Source organism: Rutidosis leptorrhynchoides, chromosome 7, assembly GCF_046630445.1.
Source record: "Rutidosis leptorrhynchoides isolate AG116_Rl617_1_P2 chromosome 7, CSIRO_AGI_Rlap_v1, whole genome shotgun sequence".
Classification (NCBI taxonomy): Eukaryota; Viridiplantae; Streptophyta; class Magnoliopsida; order Asterales; family Asteraceae; genus Rutidosis; species Rutidosis leptorrhynchoides.
In genome coordinates this window covers 67,535,202-67,546,237 of record NC_092339.1, presented here as the reverse complement: position 1 = coordinate 67,546,237, position 11,036 = coordinate 67,535,202, and positions in this window count along the sequence as shown.

Genomic DNA, 11,036 nt, shown 5'->3' with positions numbered 1-11,036 from the left:
TTCCCTCCCTAATGTAAAATTTGCTTCTAATGAGGTTTGAACTTGAGACATCTTGTAAGGATATCATGACCTTAACCAGCAGTAGCTATCTTTGGTTCTCCTAATACGTAGTATGATTCTAAATGATTCCAAAAACATGAACTGTATATGAAACATTAAAGGAAAAAGAAACGAAAGTGGAATCATATTGACCATCCATATACAACAATAACAAATGCCATTAATTAATATTAATATTAATATTAATATAATATACGGAGTATTAATTATTAATTAATATAAATGTTAAAAAAAAACAATGACCAACTTTTTTGCAAAAAGCAGTGTAATTGTCTTCTTCTCATTACCAAGACACGAGAAAGCTTTACATTCCCCCCCTAGACCCTTGGAGATTCATCTTTAGTGCTCCAACCATGATTAAGATTACTCATCATTACATTAAATCAAGTTTACAGTTTAGTGCTATATTTAACCGAAAGTATTTATCTGAGAACCAACAATCAATAAAATAACAATATTCTACTATACGAATATTACCTTTTGTCTGATTACTTTTCTTAACTTAATGATGTCTTTCTTAGAATTCAATCTATGCATGTAGTTAAGTATGAACATGTATTTGCTAATTTATGCCCTAATTGTTTATGTTAACTATCATTAAATGCCAAAAATTAAATAAATAAAATCAATTGTCCTATCGGTTAATTGGATTAGTTGTCTAGGTTTTTGTTTTGTTCTCTTGGTTCTCTGTTTCCTTTGGTATTGGTTGTGGGTGTTTGTTTTCTTTTCGTTGGATCGGTTTTTCTTTTTAAGGTTCGTTTGTTTCGTTATATATGGTTATCTTTTTGTCTAGTTTGTTCTATGTTGGTAGTTTGTTTTTCAGGAGGTGTATTTTGTTTTGGTGGTTGTGTTCTCAGTTCTTGTATCATTTTTCTTCTAATTTGTTTCATTCATTCTTCGAAGAAGTTTCCTAGTTATTTATATACTTATAATTTTTTTTTTTTTCGCCTGAAAAAAATAATTCTTAAGAATTTCAATGGCGGAATCATACCAGAAACATCCCAAATTAAATTGAATTTACTTTCCTAAGAATTGTCCTATTCACTTTTTATTGATTGCTTAAAAGTTAAAGCAGTGAATATAGATTTCTTGAAGCCTCAATCAGCCACCCACTCAATTTGTTATTTTAGGATCATGGACCTGAATATAGCACCCCACAAACAATGGCTAACCACTGGTTGCATTTCTCACCCCCACTAACATCCATCTTTCTTTTTTGTGCAACATGTGACCTCAAATTCACCTATGAATATAAAGATTACACACGAAAATATCTCGAGAAATCTATCAAGATAGAATTCCACGTGACCAAAAGTCTCGTAATTGAGTTCATATCGCTTTGTATAAAACATAAGGACTAACTGAATTTGACAAAATTATTAGGTAAAAGATCTAAAGTAACAATGTACGTGCTATGGACCGCCCCCTCGCCCGCACCTTCAATTTTTTATTTTTTTACAGAGTATCATTCACTACAAAAATGGTAATAACAGAGTGGAAGTAATAATTAATACGGTCACGACATTTTTAATGCATAATCAAATCATTTGCACTGGTGATGATGAAGTGGACTAGTTGTGGGGATTTTTTTAGCGTGATGACTATGATATGACAATGTTGTAGAATAAACTAGTAAAATGACCCGTGAAATTACGAGTTTGTTTAAACGAAATAATTTAATGACATCTTTTAGGTATTAAGTGAATGTAAATGCTTAACTCATTTATTTTCATGACCGTTTGACTAAGAAGTTTGTCGTTGTTTTTACAAATATATAGAGACATGTATTTTCGCATACATATATAACGTAATTAATTTCTTAAAAATAATCCATATTTAAATATTAATAATATAATAATTATAATTATAATTATATTATTAAAAGTAAATAATAACAATAATATAGTTCGCTCAAAATAGTATTTATATTTATATTTTTAATAATAATAATTATTATTAGGAATAATAAATTCCTTTTATTTTTTTGAAAACTAAAATTACAATTTATGAGATATTAATATTTCTTTTTAATAAAGATTTCGTATTATTTTTTTAATTAAATTAATATATAATTGTGACATCATTAATATGAAAAGTAAAAGGTAATTAACTTAGTAATAACATCATCATATTAGAGGTTTATATAACTATATAGATGAATACGGAGAATGTTGTAGCAAAATACGATTAAGAAAGAAAAAATATGAGTAATTAAATATTGAAAAAACCTCAATTCTTAGCACATTCAAACCTCACAGATGCCCTTTTTTTCCCCAGAAACACCCCATAAGAGGTGTTTGAGCGTTTTAGTCCGTCATATGAGAAAGATATGTCCGTTCATCCTTTTCAACGAATAACCTTAAAGGTCATTCGTTATTCACAATAAGGAGTAATTATTGCACAGTATCATTCTTAAGGGTCTTCATGGGTCAGGTTGTCGTCTCATTAAGTGTCCAAATAAATATATTACAACTAGTTTTTTAACCCTCGCTTCGCGCCGGAGTTCGATTTCCAATGTATTTCATTGCGTTTATTTTGCAAAATTATTTCGTGGCTAACAATGATGTCGTTGGCGAGCAACTCGAGTCGAACGAAAAGGTATAACCCGTCAAAGATTTAGATGTTATCTTAATTTAACAATATATGTGTAATTCCGCGTTTCGCTATGGAGTTGTTGACTTTTTAGAATGTAACGCAATTAACTCGTTAGCTTATATTAACACTCCATATGATTTAAGAAATAGAATATTTACCGAGTAATATCAAAAAAAATTACTAAATAAATTTTTTTTAAAATAATAAGATCCATATGTATATGTTGTTAATACATAGATGAAAATAGTTACGGAGCCCGTGAGGAAAAAATCAACGTGTATGAAAGGTGAACTCAAATATTTAGCATTTTTTAAAAAACGACCGTTTTGCGTATAGTTAGTGACATTGTGTTCGTAAAGTTTTTTCGAGCTTAACGATGTTGTTGGAAAAATTTAACTCGTTGAAGGCGAGAAGATATGACCCGTTGAATATTTGAGTGGAGTTTATTTAAGTTTTTTTATGAAAATGTTGATTTGACACTTTACCCCCTGTTTGTGGGGTCGATTTTGTTATAAAAAGTTAAATTGGATGTTAATTTTATTATAATTATAGATATTGTATAGTAGATTTTTTGAGTATAAATATGTGTGTTATGAGTTTATAAAACACACACTAAATATATTCTCTCATATTCTCTCTATATACTTATTAGTCTACAGTCAAGAACTAGGCCACTAAAGGTAGTTATAAGTCTACTAAATTATAACACGTTATCAGCACGAAGTGCTCCGTATAATCAAGGTTTATCTAAGCAAGCACACGTCACTAATCAAGTTCATGATGTATACTGCTGGAGTAAAAAATCAATTAAATGGTGGAGATATTTGTATTGCAGACAGTGGTGCCACTCACACCATACTCAAATCTAAAAAATATTTCACAGACTTGAAAGCAACGGAAGGAACTATACATACTATATCAGGTCCTGTGGACTTAATAAAACGAATGGGAAAGGCAAAATTCATGTTACCAAATGGTACGAATTTTCTGATAAATAATGCCTTATTTTCTTCAATGTCAAAGAGAAATTTGTTAAGTTTCTCTGACATATACCAAAATGGATATGATTATCAGTCAGTGACAACAGAAAATGAAAAATATTTAAGTATCACTGATATGAATCGTGTAATTGAAAAACTACCAAGACTTCATTCTAGTTTACATTATACACATATAAATGTACCTGAAGTAAATGTGGTAGTTAAAGAAAAATCATGTGATCCTGTAATGATCAGTTTGTGGCATGAGAGATTAGGCCACCCAGGATCAACAATGATGAAAAGAATAATACAAAATACACATGGACATCCATTGGCGGATCAAAGGATCCCTCATGATGCACTTATCCCATGTACATCATGCTCACTTGGAAAGTTGATAATAAGACCATCACCTCTTAAGGTTGAAAAAGAATCACCAATGTTTCTTGAAAGAATTCAAGGTGATATATGTGGACCAATTCATCCACCATGTGGACCATTTAGATATTTTATGGTTCTAATAGACGCATCTAGTAGATGGTCTCATGTTTGTCTATTATCAAGTCGAAATATGGCATTTGCAAAATTTCTTGCTCAAATTATTAAATTGAGAGCACATTTCCCTGATTATACTATTAAAAGGGTGAGACTATATAATGCCGGTGAGTTTACGTCTCAAGTATTTAATAACTTTTGCATGTCTATTGGGATTATTGTTGAACATCCTGTTGCCCATGTGCATACACAAAATGATTTAGCTGAATCATTAATTAAACGATTGCAGCTAATAGCTAGACCATTGATAATGAGAACAAAACTCCCAGTATCTGTATGGGGTCATGCAATTTTGCATGCTGCAACATTGATTCGCATTAGACCAATCGCAAGTCATACATATTCTCCCTTGCAACTTGCTTTTGGCCATCAGCCAAATATTTTCCACCTTAGAACATTTGGTTGTGCGGTTTATGTCCCTATCGCACCACCACAACGCACTAAAATGGGCTGTGATGACCCGGAAATTTCTGACCAAATTTAAACTTAATCTTTAACGTTTCCGACATGATAAGCAATGAATTTTGACAAGTTTTAAAACTTTTAAAAATGATTTTTTTTATATAACGGTTGACCACCCTGTTTGTCCAACGATTCACGAACGTCATAACATGTATTATATACATATTTTATTAAATATAAGAGTTTTCGATATATACGGAATCATGCGAATAATATTTATATACGAAATGATTAAAAATTTACTATTAAACGATGATATTTCAAATTAAAAATTTTACGTATTAAGTCATTTTATTTTTATGATATAATTTTTGTATTTTTTTTAAGAAACGAAGTTAAATTAATAATGTACAATTTGTAAAGCACAACGTATAACGTGTAGCTTAAATAGTTGAATTTAAATTAATTCATTTAGTATTCACATGAAAACGACATTATAGAAATTATTAATTATAAGTTACATAGAATACCCCTGAAGTATTTAATAAATACGACTTTTTAAAATTTTAAATTCGATTTACGTAATATAAAAACATGTCGACAGCGTAGGACAAAAGGGATTGTGAGCTGGCAATGGGGTTCATGCGATCGCATGAGATCCCCCACACATTCTCATGCGATCGCATGAGGTGTGTGGACAGGCCAACTCCTATAAAGTTCGAACGTTTTGCATTTTTCTGATTCATTTTCATCTCTCTCTCGTACCTATATGTATATTTATATTTAAATTATTATTATTATTATTATTATTATTATTATTATTATTATTTATATTATTAAGATTAATATTATTATTAATCTTATTATTATTAGTAGTATTAATTATGTATTATACATAAAAAAAACTACGACGAGGTCTTGAGTGGGTTATTTTCAAAATGGTTTTTAAGCGGGATAGAGCTAAGGAAATTATGGGTTATTGCCAAGGAGGTTATGGGTAATGTTCGGGGGTATATTTGTGAATCAAACCTAGTGTTTATCATCTCGGTTACGTCTACGTACTTTCCTACAATATTGAACCTCAATAATGATACGTAAGCACTCATATTTTATCTTTTATATATTAATTGTATATCCATGTCTAGTGCTCGAGTATATATATTTATGCATGAATGTATGCTAAATTTCCTCGTTAAACAGTTTATGATAAACCACGAATTAAATACATATATTACTGGTAAAAGGTATATGATATACATGTTTTTGGAAAGCTGGCGAAAAATCAATAACTTTTCATTTAGATATCGAATAGTTTCGATGAACGGATTAAAAGATATGATCAACTGAATTATGGGTGACGTTAATTGAAATTGCTTTTGAATCTGCAATTAAGATTTAAACAACTTGTTTACGGGATTGATAAATTGGATTTTTGAATATTACCAACCGAGTAAATGAACCCTTGTAAAAGGTACGTCTCGTTTTGTGAATTATTGTCAAAATTGACTTTTTGAAACGACTTTGGATAACTTTTGTATGTCGATCTCGTGCATTAGGATTGAGATAAACTATGACCTGACCTAGCTTGATAGACATTTAATGACCAACATATGTTCTCTAGGTTGAGATCTACAGTTATTTGGTATTCCGAGTTTCGGTCACATTTCGGTGAATGACTTAATGTGCTGCTAAGGTGAGTTTCATATGATCCCTTTTACTCTCTACATTTTTGGGCTGAGAATACATGCAAATGCTTTATTAACTGATTTACAATATTTATATGCGTGAGTTTCATTTGCTCCCTTTTTAATTGCTTTTGCAATCTATATTTTTGGGCTGAGAATACATGCACTTTATTTAAAACTCAATGGATACAAGTACATACTTAATTCTACACTGAGTTTGAACCGAAAATCCCTTAGCTTTGGTAACTGTTAACTGCCAGTTATAAGAACTGGTGGGCGCGAGTAGTAGTATATGGATCCATAGGGCTTGATATCCCCGTCCGAGCTAGAGCACTAGCCTTTTAACGGACGTATGCTATTTGAGAAGCGTACACGTTGGTTTGCGTGTATTATTAAGATGATTATACAAAGGGTATAAATTATATATACGTTAAGTTTAGTTACTAGGGTGCTCAATTTCGTAGAATATTTTGATAAACGTTTCGGATGAAAGAACTGAAATCTTGTGATCCACCTTTATATACAGATTATGCGAAACACTAAAACTATGAACTCACCAACCTTTGTGTTGACACTTGTTAGCATGTTTATTCTCAGGTTTCCTAGAAGTCTTCCGCTGTTTGCTTATATGTTAGACAAGCTATGTGCATGGAGTCATACATGGCATATTTTTCAAGGAAACGTTGCATTCACCAAATCATCACCATGTATCTTATTTTGACTGCATTGTCAATGGAAGTATTATTGTAAACTACTATTTACGGTGATTGTCTATATCGGTGATTGTCTATATGTAGAAATCATCAGATGTCGAAAATCTTTGATTTAAATACTCATTTATGGTGTGCCTTTTCAAAAAAATGCAATGTTTACAAAACGTATCACATAGAGGTCAAATACCTCGCAATGAAATCGATGAATGACGTGTTCGTCCATATGGATTTGGAGCGATCGTCACAGTTGGTATCAGAGCGTTGGTCCTAGTGAACCAGGTCTTGCATAAGTGTGTCTAATTGATAGTTGTTAGTATGCATTAGTAAGTCTGGACTTCGACTGTGTCTGCATGTCAAAAGTTTTGCTTATCATTTCTTGTCAGAAATTACCTGTCTATCATCCTAAATCTAAACGCGTCTTATTGCATTGATTGTATAGATAGAGTATAGACAAAATTCATATCTTGGCATATCTATTACAGTAAACTTTGCTTGACATCTTCCGTAAAATTCTCCGTAACTTATGGGATTCTGGTATTATAAATACATATGTAAACTATGTATTGAGGAGTACCAAATTAGTCCTATGATCTATTTCATTCCAAAAATCTTTTCCTTGATTACACAAAATGGATCCTGTATATAGTTCAAATTCCTTAAACTCCAACAGCTATTCCGATATGGATATTCATCTGAACTCCGAAGATAGTGTAACCGGAATGGATCAACCAATCAGCCATCACCTATTCTGGATGAATTGGGGATGGGTTCGTAGCCTCCTCAATCATTGGAGACAAGAAGAAGGTGATCCCTTCCATCCACCACATTGCCCTCTTGGCGAAGAACCTGAAGCACTTACCGGCGAACCTGTTCGAGACACCATTTTCTCTCTCATTTTCAGAGTATCTCGTCGCGATAATATACTATCTCAAATTCTGGATCTTATTCATCCGCTCGTCCGAACCGTCAATCATCCCGGTGTAGTAGAAGAAGTCAACGAGTTTCGCGCTCGGGTAGTGGCTTTGGAGAATATGGTGCAAAGGTTACAAGCACCAGCAGCATCACCGACATCAACAGTACCACCGACAACAACACCAACAGTACCATTACCACCACCAACAACAACCGCATCGCAAACCTCAACTTCACAATCTATTCCACGAGCATCAACGTCATACGCACCGTAATTACCAAGAAATACCAGCAACAATAATCGATGAAGTATTAACTCGTTTCCCCTGAAGAAATTTTATGTATATTTAATATATATGAATTTTGAAATCAAAATAAATCTTTTCGTACTAAGCTATTACATGTGAATCTTAACTGATAGGTACTACTCGGTTAGTTCATATTACTAATATGCAATGATGTACATCCTTCCTTAACAACTTAACCATTGTTAACTACAATCTCTGTTTCAACCCAATGAATTCCATTTCATAATAAACCAAGTGTATTAATCAATTACATAATTGATTTTACATTTTCAATTTCGACATACTCGAAACTTTTCAGAAAACATCATCTGTGCCTTGTAAGGTTCACAAAAATTCCACGAGCACCAACATCCTTCACCGAGGAATATCATTAAGAATAAATAATGAAGTATCGATTACATTTGCGAAATACTCCGCAAAGATTATGTAATCTTTAATGTTTTAGAGATTAATTATTTCTAAGTCAAGCCGAAAATTAAATGAGCTTAATATGATATTAACTCATTAAATCTGTGTTACATCTGAAGAAAATATACATACATATATTTTCATAAAGACAGTAATAAAAATTCTTTTATACAAAATATTACTTGTGAAATCTTTAACGGGTAGGTAATACTCGGGAAGTATATAAGTTCACAATTAATATGTTACACTGTACATTCTTCAATTTTGATTCAAAAATCATTAACTATACTCACTATCTTCACAATGATACACAATCATTTCATACAAATTCAATCACATATTCTGATATCGACGGATCAGAATCCAAGCTATAACTCTGAACCGGTGACATCATTCTTAGATCTCCACATCTTTCAAAGCTATACTTTGACTTCAAAACTATGCAAGATCCTCTAGCATTGTTTTTACCGAAAATAACCTTGCAATTCCTTTTCAAAGTATCCAGTATTATCAACCATTCAACCAGTCAACGACGACCTTTCAGACTTGTAACTTTGGCATATACGTTTTTGTTACTAGGGAACCTTTCATGTTCCACCACATTAGCAGTAAATTTACCAACAACTTTATTGATCTTTGACCTTCCGAAAAATCCTTATACTCATTGGAACCGTATCATGTACTCATCCACATCTTATAACGGCAATTGCCATACCAACTATCTGGAATTAACAATCAGTATTTTGAAATCTTGCAGCATTTCTACGTCAACAGTTATATGTGTACATATAACGTCTACTTCCTGGACTTACATACTTCGAATGTGAAGTTTCTGAAAAACACCCCAAACTACGAAACTAGTTCTCCGAATTTTGGAAAAATGTTGATGAAGCAGCAAAAACTGTAAACGACCTAAACAGTCAAAAGTTTGATGATAAAGAATAGTATGGTGGTAAAGCTGAGAAAAAGAGAAGGTTTGGAACTGAAAAACGGATTGAGTAAAGTATGAAAGAGGCTGTGAATAAATCACAAAGACTGAACCTGCCTTCAAAGAATCCAAATGATTCAGTGACTGCTGAAACCATTAGTAAGAACCTTACTTCTTATTCTAAACCTTCACAGACAGATTTTCTGCATCATCCTCTGATATTAGAAATTCTAAGATATCATCGTATCTTTCATTATAAATATCCTCGATATTTCTGAAGATATCTTCATACCTATTCTTATCGAAAATCATTCATCTCTTCACTTTCTGTGTTACATCATAAAAGAAACTATTTTAGTTTCTAAAATCTGAAAAATTCGAAAAAAAAAATGGATGTTTTGAAGTAATGTTTGGAACTGAAGCATGAGTTAGTATAATATAATGACACTTGATCAACGTGATTATATTACAGTAAGTCATGCTGAGTTTCTAATGGAACGTGATAAAGGTTCACAGACCATACCCTCATCATGAACCATGTTACATAACTCTTTCATTTTATTTAACCTCTAAACATATCTAGAAAATATTTTCTTGATGATTCGGTCTTTTCCAGATATTCTGGTAATTTGACAAATCAAGATCGTGCCATTATAATTCCTTTCTTAGAACATTAACTATGTTCATTCCGAAATGTATGGCTACGAATTCTGAACCATTATTCGTTTGACTTAAAGTCGGGAAGAGAAAACGAAAGCATGAAGCTCCGAAATATAATGAAAAATATAAAGCCCGAAAATAACCCTGAAATTACAAACCGTATATATCAATGCGTATAGCAATATAAAGACACGGGAGAATGAAAAACAATATAACCCCAAGGTAATAGTAGAAGAAAATAACCTCCTCTGGTGGCAGATGAAAAAGAAGAATGAATGATATGATAGCCAAGAAAATATCAAGAATCAGAACTGGATGAAGCATTTTCACAAATCTTTTGTAAGTATGAAATTAGGAAGAAGATTATAGGAGTGGAGAAAATAAATGAAACGGAAGAGATCAATTTATAGCAAAATATCAGACATAGCAATCGAGGCAGATTACGCATTTAATCAAAGGAAACCCTAATTTTCTTAAATTCTGAAGAATCAAATCTTATTTAAATTATGAAGATTTTCTATTCCTTAAATTCCGGAAATCAATCGATAATACGTCAAGAGTTAAGACGAATCTCTATTCTTCATTTCACTCTTTTACGATAACTTCTCTCATACGCTTCGAGTAATTGGATTGTTTTATCCGCATTATTCAATGGTGATAAAATTCTATTTACCAACTCATATTCGTCATGAAAACATTTTTATTGTCAGCCATGACGACCTCACTCAAATTTCGGGACGAAATTTCTTTAACGGGTAGGTACTGTGATGACCCGGAAATTTCTGACCAAATTTAAACTTAATCTTTAACGTTTCCGACATGATAAGCAA